This window comes from Narcine bancroftii, chromosome 3 (assembly GCF_036971445.1).
Source record: "Narcine bancroftii isolate sNarBan1 chromosome 3, sNarBan1.hap1, whole genome shotgun sequence".
Lineage (NCBI taxonomy): Eukaryota > Metazoa > Chordata > Chondrichthyes > Torpediniformes > Narcinidae > Narcine > Narcine bancroftii.
The window spans coordinates 248,993,523-249,011,990 of record NC_091471.1 but is presented as its reverse complement, the minus strand read 5'-3'; the positions used below and the strand labels follow the sequence as shown (position 1 = coordinate 249,011,990).

The 18,468-nt window shown below is 41.8% G+C and overlaps 1 long non-coding RNA gene across 1 annotated transcript in view; it reads left to right on the top strand.

The window, feature by feature from the left end:
- Positions 1–18,468, top strand: part of LOC138758500 (uncharacterized) — a 69,100-nt gene that overhangs the window by 496 nt on the left and 50,136 nt on the right. The gene's annotated exons all lie outside the window — the stretch shown is intronic.

The following is an 18,468-nucleotide window of genomic DNA, read 5'->3' as shown; positions in this document are numbered from 1 at the left end:
ACCGGACTGCTCTATCTGAGAGAATAAATGTCTCCCCAATACAGTCCTGATGGCTCTTGCCTTAGTTTGAGATTGTAACTCCTAGTTCAAGACCTCATCCTTCCCATACAGATCTGTTCAGCCCTCTTAATTTTTTTAGTGGTGCTCAACCTTTCTCCCCCACTCACACATCTCTTTAAGTAATCCTTTACTAGCCACAAAGCACCTGTACCCCACACACACACACACACACACACACACATATATATATACACATACATAATATTAATATATACACATACATATCCAAATACACACAGACATACATAATATACACATATACACACAGAATTATAATCTCACACATATATACACATATTATACATATACACATACATATACATATACACATACATAACACATACATATCCATATACACACACGTTCTTTGGCTTGGCTTCACGGACGAAGATTTATGGAGGGGTAATGTCCACGTCAGCTGCAGGCTCATTTGTGGCTGACAAGTCCAATGCGGGCCAGGCAGACACAGTTGCAGCGGTTGCAAGGGAAAATTGGTGGGTTGGGGTTGGGTGTTGGGTTTTTCCTCCTTTGTCTTTTGTCTGCGGTCTTCTTCAAAGGAGGTTGCTGCCCGCCGAACTGTGAGGCGCCAAGATGCACGGTTGGAGGCGATATCAGCTCACTGGCGGTGGTTAATGTGGCAGGCACCAAGAGATTTCTTTTTTTTTTAAACTTTTTTTATTTTTCACACTATAAACCACATTGATCAAGATACATACATTTTTCTTTTCAAATATATACAGTGTCATTTTCTCCCCCCCCACCCTTCTTCCCCTCCCACCCTCCCTACCTCCCCTCCCATTCATTTAAAGTTCAGAATCTAAGATACATTTCTTTAGGCAATCCTTCTACCTCTTCTTTGGCGCACCTCTGTCACGGTGGCCAGTGGAGAGCTCGCCATATAACACGATCTTGGGAAGGCGATGATCCTCCATTCTGGAGACATGACCTACCCAGCGCAGTTGGATCTTCAGCAGCGTGGATTCGATGCTGTCGGCCTCTGCCATCTTGAGTACTTCGATGTTGGAGACGAAGTCGCTCCAATGAATGTTGAGGATGGAGCGGAGACAATGCTGGTGGAAGCGTTCTAGGAGCCGTAGGTGATGCCGGTAGAGGACCCATGATTCGGAGCCGAACAGGAGTGTGGGAATGACAACGGCTCTGTATACGCTATTCTTTGTGAGGTTTTTCAGTTGGTTGTTTTTCCATACTCTTTTGTGTAGTCTTCCAAAGGAGCTATTTGCCTTGGCGAGTCTGTTGTCTATCTCGTTGTCGATCCTTGCTTCCGATGAAATGGTGCAGCCGAGATAGGTAAACTGATTGACCGTTTTGAGTTTTGTGTGCCCGATGGAGATGTGGGGGGGGGGGGGGGGGGGCTGGCTGATGGAGGACCTCAGTTTTATTCAGGCTGACTTCCAGGCCAAACATTTTGGCAGTTTCTGCAAAACAGTACGTCAAGCGCTGAAGAGCTGGCTCTGAATGGGCAACTAAAGCGGCATCGTCTGCAAAGAGTAGTTCACGGACAAGTTGCTCTTGTGTCTTAGTGTGAGCTTGCAGGCGCCTCAGATTGAACAGACTGCCATCCGTGCGGTACCGGATGTAAACAACAACTTCATTGTTTTTTTTGTTTTTTTTTTATTTTTTATTTTTCACACCATAAATCACATTAACCATGTACACACATTTTCCTTTTCACACATATACAGTGCCATTTTCTCCCCCCCTCCCCCTCCTCCCATCCCACCCTCCCTACCTCCCCCCTCCCGTCCATTTAAGGTATACAATCTAGGATACATTAAACCAGTCAAACAATGTTGTCATTCAATAAAAATAAACAAGAAATTCCACTGAGTCCATTCTTTTCATTTCCTTTTCCTTCCGTTAACTTAGGTAATGATTGTCCCCGGTAGGTTTTCGCTATTGTATTTAATGTAAGGCTCCCATATTTGTTCGAATATTTCAATATTATTTCTTAAACTATATGTTTTTTTTCTAATGGAATACATTTATTAATTTCTATATACCATTGTTGTATTTTCAAATTATCTTCCAATTTCCAGGTTGACATAATACATTTTTTTGCTACGGCTAGAGCTATCTTAACAAATCTTTTTTGTGCATGCTCTAAATCAATTCCAAATTCTTTATTTTCTATGTTACTTAGGAGGAAGATCTCTGGATTCTTTGGTATATTGTTTTCTGTTATTTTATTTAATATCTGATTTAGATCTTCCCAAAATTTTTTTACTTTCTCACATGTCCAGATTGCATGAATTGTTGTTCCCATTTCTTTTTTACATCGAAAACATCTATCAGATACTGTTGGGTCCCATTTATTTAACTTTTGAGGTGTAATGTATAGCCTGTGTATCCAGTTATATTGTATCATACGTAACCTCGTATTTATTGTATTTCTCATTGTTCCGGAGCATAACTTCTCCCATGTTTCCTTTTTTATCTTTATATTTAAATCTTGTTCCCATTTTTGTTTAGTTTTACCATTTGTTTCCTCATTCTCCTTTTCTTGCAGTTTAATATACATATTTGTTATAAATCTTTTGATTAACATTGTATCTGTAATCACATATTCAAGGTTACTTCCCTCTGGCAAACTCAAAATGCTTCCTAATTTATCCTTCAAGTAGGATCTCAATTGGTAATATGCCAGCGCTGTATCTCCAGTTATATTGTACTTATCTTTCATTTGTTCAAAGGATAAGAATCTATTTCCTGAAAAACAATTTTCTATTCTTTTAATCCCTTTTTTTTCCCATTCTCTAAAGGAAAGGTTATCTATTGTAAAAGGGAGTAACTTGTTTTGCGTCAATATTAGTTTTGGTAATTGATAATTTGTTTTATTTCTTTCTACATGAATCTTCTTCCAAATATTGAGGAGATGATGTAATACTGGAGAACTTCTATGTTGTACCAATTTTTCATCCCATTTATATAATATGTGTTCAGGTATCTTTTCCCCTATTTTATCTAATTCTAATCTCGTCCAATCTGGCTTTTCCCTTGTTTTATAAAAATCTGATAGGTATCTTAATTGTGCGGCTCTATAATAATTTTTAAAGTTTGGCAGTTGTAAGCCTCCTTGTTTATACCATTCTGTTAATTTATCTAGTGCTATCCTCGGTTTCCCCCCTCTCCATAAAAATTTCCTTATTACTTTCTTTAACTCCTTGAAGAATTTCTCTGTCAGTTGTATTGGCAATGCCTGAAATAAGTATAATATCCTTGGAAAAATGTTCATTTTAATACAGTTTATCCTTCCTATTAGTGTTAGTGGTAAATCTTTCCAATGCTCTAAATTGTCCTGTAATTTTTTCATTAGTGGAGAATAATTGAGTTTATATAGTTGGCCGAGATTTTTGTTTATTTGTACACCTAGGTATCTTATTGCTTGCATTTGCCATCTAAATGGTGATTCCTTCTTAAATTTTGAGAAATCCGCATTATTCATAGGCATTGCTTCACTTTTATTTACGTTTATCTTGTAACCCGACACTTCTCCATATTCCTTCAATTTCTTATATAATTCTTTTATTGATAGTTCTGGTTCTGTTAAGTACACTATAACATCATCCGCAAATAAACTGATTTTATATTCCTTGTCTTTTATTTTTATTCCTTTTATATTATTATCTGTTCTTATCAATTCTGCTAGTGGTTCTATAGCTAACGCAAACAATAAAGGTGATAGTGGGCATCCCTGCCGTGTTGACCTGCTTAAGTTAAATTGCTTTGATACATGTCCATTTACTGTCACTTTCGCTAACGGTCCCTTATATAATGCTTTAATCCAATTAACATACTTCTCCGGTAAACTGAATTTTTGCAATACTTTGAACAAATAATTCCATTCTACTCTGTCAAAGGCCTTCTCTGCGTCTAAAGCAACTGCTACTGTAGGTGCTTTATTCCCTTCTACTGCGTGAATTAAGTTAATAAATTTACAAATATTGTCTGTTGTGCGTCTTTTTTTGATAAATCCAGTTTGGTCTAAATTTACCATTTTCGGTACATACTCTGCTAATCTGTTTGCTAATAGTTTAGCTATTATCTTATAATCTGTGTTAAGTAAAGATATTGGTCTATATGACGCTGGTGAGAGTGGATCTTTCCCTTGCTTTAGTATTACTGTAATTATTGCTGTTTTACATGAATCTGGTAAGCTTTGTGTTTTATCAATCTGGTTGATTACTTCCAGGAGGGGCGGAATTAATAAGTCTTTAAATGTTTTGTAGAATTCTATTGGGAATCCATCCTCTCCTGGGGTCTTATTATTTGGTAATTTTTTTATGATCTCTTGTATTTCTACTATTCCAAATGGCTGTTAATTTATTTTGATCCTCTATTTGTAGTTTTGGTAGTTCAATTTTAGTCAGAAATTCATCTATTTTCCCTTCTTTCCCTTCGTTTTCAGTTCGGTATAATTGTTCATAGAATTCTCTAAAGTTTTCCTTAATTTCTTTTGGATTATATGTAATTTGTTTGTCTTTTTTCCTTGATGCCAATACCATTTTCTTAGCTTGTTCTGTCTTAAGCTGCCATGCTAGGATTTTGTGCGTTTTTTCACCTAGTTCATAATATTTCTGTTTTGTCTTCATTATATTCTTCTCCACCTTATATGTTTGTAGTGTTTCATATTTTATTTTTTTATCCGCCAATTCTCTTCTTTTAGTTGTATCTTCCTTCATTACTAATTCTTTTTCTATATTTACTATTTCCCTTTCCAACTGCTCTGTTTCCTGATTATAGTCCTTCTTCATCTTAGTTACATAACTTATTATTTGCCCTCTAATGAATGCTTTCATTGCATCCCATAGTATAAACTTATCTTCCACTGATTCCGTATTTATTTCAAAATACATTTTTATTTGTTTTTCAATAAATTCTCTAAAATCCTGCCTTTTAAGTAACATGGGGTTTAATCTCCATCTATACATTCTTGGAGGGATGTCCTCTAACTTTACTGTCAATATTAAGGGTGAATGGTCCGATAGTATTCTAGCTTTATATTCTGTTTTTCTTACTCTATCTTGCATACGAGCTGATAACAAAAATAGGTCTATTCTTGAGTATGTTTTATGTCTAGCCGAATAATATGAATATTCCTTTTCCTTTGGGTGTTGTTTCCTCCATATATCCAAAAGTTGCATTTCTTGCATCGATTTAATTATAAATTTGGTTACTTTGTTCTTTCTGTTAATTTTTTTCCCAGTTTTGTCCATATTTGAATCCAAATTCAGGTTGAAATCCCCTCCTATTAATATGTTCCCTTGCGTATCTGCTACCTTCAAAAAGATATCTTGCATAAACTTTTGATCTTCTTCGTTAGGTGAATATACATTGAGTAGATTCCAAAACTTCGAATATATCTGACATTTTATCATTACATATCTCCCTGCTAGATCTATTATTTCCTCTTCTATTTTAAATGGCACATTTTTACTAATTAATATAGCTACTCCTCTTGCCTTTGTATTATACGATGCTGCTGTTACGTGTCCTACCCAATCTCTCTTCAATTTCTTGTGCTCCAATTCAGTTAAATGTGTTTCTTGCACAAATGCTATATCAATTTTTTTCTTTTTTCAGTAAATTTAGCAGTTTCTTCCTTTTAATTTGGTTATGTATTCCATTAATATTTAAAGTCATATAGTTCAACGTAGCCATTTTATACTTTGTTTATCTTCCCTTTCCGTTTCTCCATCATTACCTTTCCTTCTTATCCATTTCTGTTTTCTTGTTTTAAACCCTTTATAAGACAACATTCCTAAAACAACATTTTCCTTATTCTCCTATTTAAAACTTCTTTAGCCCCAATCTCCCCTTCCCCTCCTGAGTTGTCCTTTATCCCTTGTCGGACAACCACATCTCCCCTCTCCATTTGGATTTGCGAATTCACTCGCAAGCGTCAGCTGATTTTGCAGTGACCGCAACTCCTCCCCACCCAGCCCCCCCCAGAAAAGATTTCACTTTTCATATGTAACAAAGGTCACTCTTTTAGTTCCCTCCTTATTCCCTCTATTCCATTTCCTTCCCTTATTAATTCTTGTCTATACTATCTATATTTTCCTCTAAATACAGATACATTCATGTATGCACATTATACATGTACACACATATACCTCTTTACCCACATACATATAAATCGTGGTCATTTTTACTCTTATTACATATCTTCGTCTCTCTGGTTGTTTTGTAGTTGTTCTGCAAATTTCCTTGCTTCCTCTGGATCCGAGAATAGTTTTTTTTCCATAAGATCGTTTTCGATGTATTGAACTCCTTTCTCTTCTTCACGAGTTCAAAACTTATGTGTCTTTTTAGTTCTCAGTCTTTTGTACTCTCGTTACACGTCTTCATCCCTCAGTCTATTTTGTAATTGTTCTGCAAATTTTCGTGCTTCCTCTGGATTCGAGAATAGTCTGTTTTGTTGTCCTGGAATAAATATTTTCAATACCGCTGGATGCTTTAGTAGAAATTTATACCCTTTCTTCCATAAAATCGCCTTTGCTGTATTGAACTCCTTTCTCTTCTTCAGGAGTTCAAAACTTATATCTGGATAAATGAAGATTTTTTGCCCTTTGTACTCCAGTGGCTTGTTGCCCTCTCTTACTTTTTCCATTGTCTTCTCCAGTACCTTTTCTCTTGTAGTATATCTTAGGAATTTTACTAAAATAGATCTTGGCTTTTGTTGCGGTTGTGGTTTAAAGGCCGATGCTCTATGTACCCTTTCTATTTCCATTTCTTGCTGTAGTTCTGGACATCCTAGGATCCTGGGGATCCAATCTTTTATAAACTCTCTCATATTCTTGCTTTATTCATCTTCCTTAAGGCCCACTATCTTTATGTTATTTCTTCTGTTATAATTTTCCATTATATCTATTTTCTGAGCTAACAGTTCTTGTGTCTCTATAACTTTTTTATTAGATTCCTCTAATTTCTTTTTTAAGTCCTCTACCTCCATTTCTACTGCTGCTTCCCGCTCTTCCATCTTGTCCATTCTCTTTCCCATTTCTGTTAAGGTCATATCTATTTTATTCATTTTCTCTTCTGTATTGTTTATTCTTCTTCTTAAATCATTAAATTCTTGCGCTTGCCATTCTTTAAATGACTCCATGTATTTTTTAATAAGAGAAAGTATATCCTTTATCTTGCCTTTCCCTTCTTCTTCTATTTCACTGTACTCTTCCTCTTCCTCTTCTTCTTCCTCTGGGTTGGCCATCTGTTGTTTCTTTGTTGCCCTTTTCTTCTCTTCTTTCTTGTTTTCGTTGTCTTCTATGTTCTCCTCTTGCTGCAGGTGTTCTGCAGCTGTCATTGCCGGCTGTGGAGATCGACTCCCCAGCTGGTCACCCCTCCCGTCGGTATGTTTTTTTGCATGCGCATCGCGCATGCGCGAGGAGTCGCACATGCGCGGTTGCGCACTTTTAATCGGCTCAGCGAGCCATTTTTGTAGTCCACTTTCTACCGACCTGAGGGAGCGGGTTTCTCTCTCCACCGCGGACCTCTTCGAACAGGTAAGGCCTTCTCCTTCTTCTTCCGTTGTCTTCTCTTCCTCTCTTCTTACCGTTGATTTCGATTTTTCTTTTTTCGTCGCCATCTTCTTTCCACCTTTATACTCACTTTTCTTTAATTTTTATTTTTGTGCCTTTGTGTTTTCCTTTGTTTTTTCCGACTTTTCTGGAGAGGGCTGGAGTTCACCGTCCGGCCACTACTCCATTACGTGACTCCTCTAGCGTCTTCATTGTTGAGGTCTTTCATGGCTTGTTTCAGCATCATGCTGAAGAAGATTGAAAAGAGGGTTGGTGCGAGAACGCAGCCTTGCTTCATGCCATTGTTAATGGAGAAGGGTTCAGAGAGCTCATTGCTGTATCTGACCCAACCTTGTTGGTTTTCGTGCAGTTGGATAGCCATGTTGAGGAACTTTGGGGGGCATCCGAGGCGCTCTAGTATTTGTACATACATAATATACATATATATGCACACTGTATACATACATATCCACATACATATGTGGATACCTGTACATATGTAGAGTACATACCTGTACTCTACGGTTAGTAAGAGATTAGTATGTAAATAGAAAATAAGGCTAAAGACCACTTTTGGAGCAGTTTTCCCCCACTCACATACCACTTTAAGCAATCCCTATGCCACGGGTGATAGGCTCTATCAATCACTACAAAGTCGAGAGCTGGGGAATGGTAGGCGTTAATAAATACGAGACTTTGGCTGGCTCGGATCCAGGTACAGGAGGAGGGATGTCGACCTTTATGGCCAGGTCATAAGGGGCGGAGACTTTGGAGATGAGTCAACAGTGGACGGGCCAGCCTCATGCATACAACATTAGGTATAATATACAAGGTGCTCTGTGATTTGTAAGGGATTACTTAAAAGTATGTGTGGAAAGAAAAAAAACTTGAAAACCACTGATATATTTCAATGAGAGTAGGAGTTGAACTGGCCCAAAATGTTCTTAGGTGTCAGTCCAGAATCACAGGCTGGTGATCTTTACTGGACTCTATAGTGAATATTTTCTTTTACTTAAGATAGAATTAATACTCCCATTCTCATTTTTTAAATTAGCATTTACTTTTCTTGAGTGGATAACTTCACATTTTTTTTCTCATTGTACTCCATCTGACATTACACCTACTTGCTTGCTGAGAGCTAATGTGAACTGTTGGTTAAAGGGGGTGAAACAAGAAATTCTGCAGGCACTGTGGTTACAGTAAAAACACACCAAAAGAACAGTGAAACTCTTTTTCCGAGATTTCCAAATGTCATTTGATGAAATGCCTTCTTCAAAGTTTTTATTGGAGAAAATGGTCAAAGATGTATGAGGAAACAGACTGGGATGGGTAGATAATTTTTTTTTGGCTAACAGGAAACTTAAAGGTGTTATTAATAAGTTTCCGCTCCTCTCACCTATTCTAATCTCATCCCTCAAAACAATCAGCACTCTAATCACTTTGCACCAGTCCCAAACTTGCCGTTGAACCTGCTGACAAGGCGATGTTGTTGTGATTTAATGGATTGTCCGCATCTTTCAGAGGCGAGATAGACAGGAGTTCTCAGACACCTCTCAGATCCTTTCCCTGCACTGGGTGTTTTGTGGCAGACCAGCAGCAATAGAAATTATTATTTTTCTTTTAAAACAATACATTTATTAATAACTACTAATAATATAATGTAATGCGCATCGAAAGAACCAAAGACTTGTTGATCCAAGCCAAGGCTTTTATTAACTAAAAGACTGGAGCATATCACAAGTAGGTTGACCAGTCCAGAATGACCTGGTCTGGCTCGGAGCAATCCTTTAAGACCTGCCAGTAGGTGTGGCTACACTCTCAGCCAATCACAGTCATCCTACACTACCATCTCTACATATGTACATATACACATTGGTGATAGAATCTGTACTATCACATTCACCCCTTCTTTGAGAACCGACCCCAGGGTGGATTGAGATTAGGGGCTGTACCGGTTAGGGGGTCTGACCCTCCGGCGTGACCGCCGTGGCACCGGGATTGGGGTCGCCGGAGTCGTGTAACTGGCAGGCTTGTAGGGTGCGGCCGCTGCTTCACTCATTTCCCCAACGCCGTTGTCGACAGTCTGGCCTGAGCTGCTGGGGTGTTGCTGGTCCCTCTGTTCAAGCTCATGACCTGGGGGAGAAGGAATAGGGGGAGGTTGGGTTAAAGGCACTGCTGCGTCTGATCCAGCTTGGGCTAGGTCCCTTACTGAGACTGTGTCCTCCCGTCCGTCTGGATACTCAACGTAGGCATAATGTGGGTTCGCATGGAGCAGAGTCACTCGGTCAACCAAGGGGTCGTTCTTAGAGTACCGGACGTGGCGTCGTAAAAGGACTGGACCAGGAACCGTGAGCCAAGCCGGTATGGTTGTACCCGACTCAGATTTTCTCGGGAAAGAGAACATCCTTTCATGGGGGGTGGCAGTGGTTGCGGAGCATAGGAGGGAGCGGATGGAGTGTAGGGCACTAGTGAGCACATCCTGCCAGTGAGAGTTGGGGAGACCTTTGGACCGGAGGGCAAGCGTCACCGCTTTCTAGTTGGTGGCATTCTCTCTTTTGACTTGGCCATTACCACGTGGGTTATAGCTGGTGGTCCTGCTTGAAGCAATACCACACTCCAGAAGGTACTGCTGCAGCTCCGCACTCATAAACGAGGACCCCCTGTCACTGTGGATGTAACTGGGGTACCCGAAGATGGCGAAGATGCTGTGCAGGGCCTCTATAACTGAGGGGGCAGTCATGTCCGAGCAGGGCACAGCGAACAGGAAGCGGGAGTACTTGTCGATGGCCATAAGGATGTAGGTGTTACGGTTGGTCGACGGTAGGGGCCCCTTGAAGTCTACACTGAGACGCTCAAAGGGGTGGGTGGCTTTGATGACGGAAGAAGTGGGGCTTACACTCAGCGCACACTGGGCAGGCCCGGGTCATGGAGCGAATCTCCTCGACCGTGTAGGGCAGGTTGCGAGATATGACAAACTGCGCAAACCTAGTGACCCCTGGATGACAGAGCTCCTTGTGGAGTTTCTGTAGCCTGTCCAGTTGCATGTTGGCACAAGTTCCCCTGGATAGCGCATCTGGCGGGTTGTTGAGTTTACCTGGCCGATACAGTATGTCATAATTAAAGATGGAAAGCTCAATTCTCCACCTGGTGATTTTGTCATTCTTGATCTTACCTCGCTGGGTATTGCTAAACATGAAGGAGACCGCACGTTGGTCAGTCAGCAGCGTAAAGCATCTGCCAGTGAGGTAGTATCTCCAACGACGTACTGCCTCGACTATGGCCTAGGCCTCCTTCTCGACAGAAGAGTGTCGGCTCTCAGGACCCTGGAGGGTTCTGGAGAAGAAGGCTACTGGCCGGCCGGCCTGGTTCAAAGTGGCAGCCAGTGTAAAATCAGACGCATCACTTTCGGCTTGGAACGGAATGGACTTGTCGATGGGGTGCAGCGTTGCAGCAGGGATGTCCGATTTGATGCGGTCGAAGGCCGCTATGGCTTCTGTTGACAGGGGGAAGGAGGTGGTCTTGATGAGTGGCCGTGCCTTGTCGGCATAGTGTGGACATAGTAAGAGAAAAAACCCAAGCAGCGTCTGAGTGCCTTTTGGGTGTTGAGGGGGGGGCAGTCCATGAGGGGATGCATGCGGTCAGGGTCCGGCATGACCACCCAGTTCTCCACCACACAACCCAGAATTGCGAGCTGAGTGGTCCGGAAGACACACTTGTCGAAATTGAGGTCAAGTTCAGCCGAATTGCAGTCTGAAAAAATTTCTCAAGGTTGGCATCATGATCCTCCGTGTCATGTCCACATTGTCCAGATACAGGAAAGTAGCAGTCAGCCCGTTCTGGTCCACCATCCGGTCCATTTCCCGCTGGAAGACCATGACACCATTTGTGACCCCAAAGGGTACCCTGAGGAATTGATACAGCCGCCCATTCACCTCGAAGGCCGTGAAAGGTCAGTCTTCTCGGCGAATCAGGAGCTGATAATAGGTCGAACGTAAGTCAATGGTGGAAAATACACGGAATTAGGTGGAAGGGGGTACGCATCCAGGAGTGTGAAGCGGTTGATTGTCTGGCTGTAGTCAACCACCATCCGCGGTTTCTCCCCGTTTGTAACAACTACTACCTGGGCCCTCCATGGACTCGAGCTAGGTTCGATAATGCCCTCATCCAGGAGTCTGTGCACCTCATTTGTGATAAATTTCCTGTGTTCAGAACTAGATTGCTGGCTTTTGTTGGCCACAGGCTTCCAGCCAGGGGTGAGGTTTGTGAAAAATGCTGGCTGAGCAACTTGGAGGGTAGAGAGACTACAGGTGATGCCCTGGGGTGCGGGGGTGGGTGGCTCGGGCTGCCGCTGGCAGGAGGTTCCCGGGGTGGAGTGGTTACAGACAGAGAGTGGAGCATGAGGCCCCCCAAAGTGCAGGGAAATGGTTTGAAATTGGCACTGAAAATCCAGCCCCAGCAGAGCAGGGGCGCACAATTGAGGAAGGACTAATAGTTTGAAGTCTGTGAACGTGATGCCCTAGACTTTCAGGGTCGCCACGCAGTACCCCTTTACCCCAGTCGAGAGCGATCTGGTCGCCAATGAAATCCTCTGGCCAATGGGGAGAATAGCCAGTCCGCAACTGTGGGCCAGGTCCGGGTGAATAAAACTGTCAGTTGACCCAGAGTCAAATAAGCAAGTGGTATAGTGTCCATGCACCTTAATCAGTTCCATTGCTTTTGTGAGGGGCTGGGGGAAGTCCTGGTCAAGGGTTATTGATGCAGTGACTTGTAATGTAGACAGTGGAGACCTGCGCGATGATGTCACGCAACGTGTGCGTGATGATGTCACGCAAACAGTGGGGCCTGAAAAAACAGTGTCGGGGAGGTGGTGTTGCTGCCTGAAGCCAAAGGTAAGTGTTGGGGGTCGCTGCTTGCTGTCGATGGTAGGGTGGTCAGCGGGGGGCAGTCAGTAGTGGCGGGTCCCCGGACGGCAACGTTGGTGGTTACCGGGTCGGCATCGTCGGCGTGTCCCCGGTTGGCAGTCGTGGCAGGTCCCTGGTCACAGCGGCGGCGGGTCTCTGGTCGGCAGCAACAGGTCCCTGGTTGGCGGCAGCGGCGGCGGGTCCCCGGTCGACAGCAGCAGGTCTCTAGTTGGCAGCGACGATTCCCTGGTCAGCGGCGGCTGCGGGCGTTGAGGTCAGGGCTGGGGCCTGGTTGGACGTTAGGGTGAACATCATTGCGGTGAGGGTGGGTTGTTGTATCTTGCGCGCTCGGCGTCTGTTCCATTACGTCAGGCGCTGCCACGCGGTGGAGTCCTCGGTCTCATTGGACGAGAGCTCTGAGAAAGAAGTGTTTGAAATAGAGAGTGGCGATTTGGCTTCACACAAGGCACTGTGTGACGGCGGCCATTTTGGAGTGACAGATTGCATCAAAGTGGCCGTTTTTAAGGCACTTCTGACATCTGGCTTTTCTCGCTGGGCACTGGGACCTGCTGTGCTTGTCCCTCCCGCAGAAATAACACTTTGGGGTTGCATCGGACAGCGTAGCGGCAGTAGTAGGGTAGAGGGAGGGCATCCTACATACATCAGAGTGTGGGGTCCAGCCTCGAGAGTACATGTCCATACTTAAGACCGCAGCCTCCATCGCCTCTGCGATCCGGATCACATCCTCTAGGTTTTCCCCCCCGTGCTCTAGCAGGCGCTGCCTCACCTCATTCGATCAAACCCCGGCCACATAGGCATCTCGAATGAGATCATCTGTGGCCTCCGCAGCAGTTCTGTCTGTGCAGGCACATTCCCTGCCCATTGCCCTTAGTGTCTGAATATAAGCTTTACAGGACTCACCGGGCTGTTGCCTCCTTGTAGCATGTTTGTACCGAGCATAGACCCTGTTCACTGGTCGCTCGTAGAGCCCTTTCAGCACCTTCATGGCTACAGCATAAGTGGTTGCGTCCTGGACACTCTGGTAGACTCTTGCGGACACCATAGTCATCAATATTAGTAGTCGATGGTTGTCCTCTATCACGGCAGGATCAGAGAGCTGTAAGTATGTTTCGAAGCACCTCACCAAGTGCTTAAAGTCATTCGAGGCTGTAGCTGACTGTGGGTCAATGTCGAGGGGTTCCAGCCGTAGCATACGCTCCATCCCTTCAAAATTTATTTTTAGTTAATAAAGTTGTAATGCGCGTCAAAAGAACCAAAGACTTGTTGATCCAAACCAAGGCTTTTATTAACTAGAAGGCTGGAGCATATCAAAAGTAGGTCGACCAGTCCAGAATGGCCTGGTCTGGCAAGGAGCAATCCTTTAAGACCTGCCAGTAGGTGTGGCTACATTCTCAGCCAATCACAGTCATCCTACATTACCATCTGTACATATGTACATATACACATTGGTGATAGAATCTGTACTATCACATATAACACATTAGTTAACTTAACCTAACCCCAACTCTGTGCAAATAAACTTTTGTGTGTGTGTGTGTGTGTGTGTGTGTGTGTGTGTGTGTGTTGAGGGGGTGGGGAGGTATACCCAAATCATTTTAGCTTAGGCATAATTCTGGAAAGTCATTCTTAAATTCAGTCTTTGTAACTGGTCAGATGATGGATTTAAATTGTTGGGGATTAAAGTTGATAATAACTTATAAATTGAACTATTTACCTTTACTTAATAAAATTAAAGAGGATTTAAATAACATGCCTATAACTTTAGAGTAAATTGTATAAAAATGAATATTTTTCCAAGGGTTAATTCCTTGTTGTTCTTCAGTTAATTCCTTGTTGAATTCCTCAAAAAATTAAGGATTTACCTTCGAGAATTAAGAAGTTTTTATGGAAAGGAAAGATGACTAGAGTGTGTTTTGGAAAAATTTGACTTGGAGGTTTGAATGAGAAGGAGCAGGTCATTTGAAATTTATAATGGGATGCTCAAAACTCCTCATCTTGAGTTAAAATAGAATTGAGTAAAATAGGAGAAAACTGTATGTAGAATTATATTTATAAATGGATTTCAAAATTGTTAATAGGAACCAGAGATATGCCTATTTTGAAACATTCGATTGAACAATATCAAAATAGACCATCCTTTTTCTACGGATAATCAATTTTTGAGGATTTGGAGTCAAATGGGGATTAAGAAAATAGAAGACTGTCTTGAAACTGGTAAATTTATTACTTTTTAATGAATGAATGAAGGAAAAAAATTAATGTCCCAAACAAAACTCTGTTTTGTTATTATCAGGTTAAGGCTTTCTCGGTCATAATTTGATACTACCTAGACAAAATGAATTAGAATTATCGATATCGATGGTGGTATAAAAAAGCAGCTCCTAAGTTAGGAATTCATAAATGAAAATTGAGATGGGAGGTTGATTTAAATAGTTGAATAGATGAAAATGATTAGGTGCAACTATGTAAGGAAAATATGACAAAAATTATTAATGTTAGGTATAGACTGGTTCAATATAATTTTCTACATCAATTATATTTAACTCCTCAAAAATTTTAAAAAAATTGAACCCAGCATTATCATATTTATCTTTTAGATGTGATCAGGAAGCTGGTTCGTTTTTGCATTCCACTTGGGACTGTCCTAGAGTAAAACCTTTTTGGTTAGAGGTTTAAAAAAATTTTTGGAGAAAATATTCATGGTAAAACTCCCACAGGATCTGATGTTATTTTTGTTGGATGATATTAAAGTGGTTATACCTGAATTAAGATTAACTATGTATGAAATTTAAATGTTACCATTAGCTTTAGCTGTTTCTAGGAGTGCATAGCCATTAGTTAGAAATCGAATACGGATTTAGGGATAGAGAAGTGGCATACTGAATTGTGTTCCACTTGAGAAAATACCATAATTTACATAATAAGATCATTTTAAAAAAATATGAAGTCCATATTTACAATATGTTGGTTTGAAAATTTGAATGACTCTCAGAAATAGCTATTTGAATCGAGATTTGTATTTCTTTTTGACATTCTCCTAAGTTTTTTCTTTTTCTTTGATACTTTAGGGGAGGGATGGGGGTGGGTGGGTGGTTTACCACATTTGTACTAAAAAATATTTAGTTTTATTAAATGTGTATTTGGTTTTTAAAATTTTTAAATAAAATGTTCAAGAAAAAATTTCAGTCTTAGAAATCCTGTGTTGAACCACAGACTTAAATTGATGTGCAGAAGTAATCACGAAGGAGGTGGGATAGACTGAATGAATGGACTGCCAAAAACTCATGAATCCTTGTTGAGTTTCTTGCTGAGAGATATCCTTTTGGATGAACGGTAGTCACAACTCCCCTTTTTCTTTGCGTAGGGAGAAACAAAACAAGTGACTTCCTTAATGCTTTCAATACCCAGATACGGGTCAATCAAAGTGACCTTTTCTTCAGTCGCGGCATGGTTCAATAATTCCCCTGACGGGGAGAATCAGGCAAATTGACTATTTCACAGTCACTCCACCTTGGTGTTCAGATGGCTGGTGGTCAATAATGAAAAGAAGTGTTTCCTTCAGTGTTCCACTCATATGACTCTCTCACCACCTGTCCCTGGATAAAGCAGCACACGTTCTTCCTTTTCCTCCAGAGCATCAATTTTGGGCGTAGTCTGTACTTGATGGTGCCACCCAGTCTCTCCAAAGCTGTGAATGGTTGCAGTCTGTACTAACCCTTAAAGTGATATTACACTAAATGAAACAGGAGCTCATAATACAGGCCATTGTCTGCCAGACCATCACAGATCTCAGAACGTCAGGAAATCTCCCCTCTGCAACCACTTCATCTGATAGTGTCTTGACCTTTGTGCTGTCTACTTGCATCTCTAATCCAAGGTCCACAAACAGGACTGTTCTGATAGACCAGTATTTTCTGCCTGCTTTTGCCCCACTGAATTTGTCTCTTCCTGCCTCAACTCTGTCTCGCCCACCCATGTCTGGGACAACCCACATGCCAGGGCAAAGTTCAATTCCCTGACCCCAACTACCATGTATATGCGCATAAAAGTTGATACCGTGTAGAAGCTGACCCCCCCCCCACCAATTATTATGGCCCTAAGCCGCCTCCCACCTGAGCTCCTGACACCCTGACTGTGGACCCTTGCCTCGGTTGCCCACCCATCTCAGATCCCGACACCCCAAATGACAGGTACTTACCGCGGTCAAAAATAGAATGTATGTAATAGTCGACCCCCTAAATTTTGCCCTAAAATTTGTCCACAAAATTCGAATATTACACGTGTATATATGGTACCTCTTTTTCACTATGGGTGTCTAGTCTTTATACAGTTTCATCAGGAAGGACCTGGGGTCCTTTGCTTTTACTGAAATAATGACTCAACTAGTTCCCCTTCATTGACATGTCTATCCACGGTCTCATGTACTGCCAGACTGTGACCACCTGCAAATTGGAGGAACCCCTCATCTTCTGTCTAAGCATCCTCCAACCAGATGGCATTAACATTAACCCCACCCTTCTTCCCTCTGTCTCCTTTCCCCCAGTTCTGTCTCTCTCTTTCTCTTCCCTTTTCTCTCTGTCTCCTTTCACAGAGCCAAAATCAATTCTCACCTTTCCTTTTATCACATCCAGTTAACACCGGTTGTTGGTCTGGACTCCTCCCCAACCAGTCTTCAGTCTGTATTCTAATGACTTTCTGTTCTTTGCTTATACCTATATCTTGAAGAAGGGCTCAGGCCTGAAATGTTGCTATATATTTTTTATCTCCGATGAATTGCAGTTCTGTGCAATTTTACCCCTTTATTATCACTTTCTTCTGCATGACAAAATTTATTCCTACCTTCAACAATTATTCTTCTCACTTTCTACAAATCAAAGGCCTTGCCAATGGCACTTGTATGAGCCCTAGCTACATAGGCATATCGAGGGTATGGCAGACATGTCCTCGCCTCGCCCGCCTAACATCAAACTCCCGAACCCAAAAAAAGAATCTTCATCTAACAAAAGAACTTCAAGGTATGTTGTTCGTTAATGACACTGTCACATTTTGCTTTTTGATGGAAATCAAGCCTGTGTCTGTGTGGAAAGTTGAACTGATTTGTAAACGGGGCGATTAACCTTACCACCAGTCTCATTGTAAAGCTAATTCTAGTCATGAATAGATCAACAAGCACATGTTAATGTTAGATCCAAAAGCATTATCACAGCGCTCAGCCAAACTTCCAATCAAAATTTCATACCTGGAAGTCGTTCCACAGTTTACATTTGCACGAATCTTGGCACGCTCGGGACAATGGAGCTCTTCGCGTAGTAGTGGTCGTTCATATAATAGCTCGACTCTGGCACCCCTGCTCTCTCCCAAGCTCTGGGAAGGTGTTGTTAAGAAGTCTGATGATGGAGGGGTAGCAACTGTTCTTGAACTTGGTGGTGCAAATCTTGTGCCACCTATATCTCTTCCCTGATGGTTGCAGTGAGAATAGAGCATGCGTTGGGTGATGTGGATCTTTGATGATTGCTGCTGCTCTCTTACGCCACCATTCCCTGTAGATGTTCTTGATGATGGGGAGAGTTTTACCTGTGATATCATGGTCTGTGTCCACTATCTTTTGCATGACTTTCCACTCAGGGGTATTAGTGATGCAGCTGGTCAGCACACTTCCACTACACAGCTGTAGAAATTTGCCAGGGTTTCCAATGTCATACTGAACCTCTGCAAACTCCTGAGGCAGTAAAGGCGCTGACATGCTTTCTTCACGATGATATCATGTCTTTTTTTGTTGCCGTCCCAATTTCCTTCTTGAGATTTTTCTTGCATTTTTTATACTCCTCAAGTACCTAATTTGCTCCATGTTGCCTATACCTGCTATATACCTCTCTCTTCTTCTGAACCAGATCCCCATAAACCCTTGAAATCCAAGGTTCCCAATGCCTGCTAACCTTTTCTTTAAT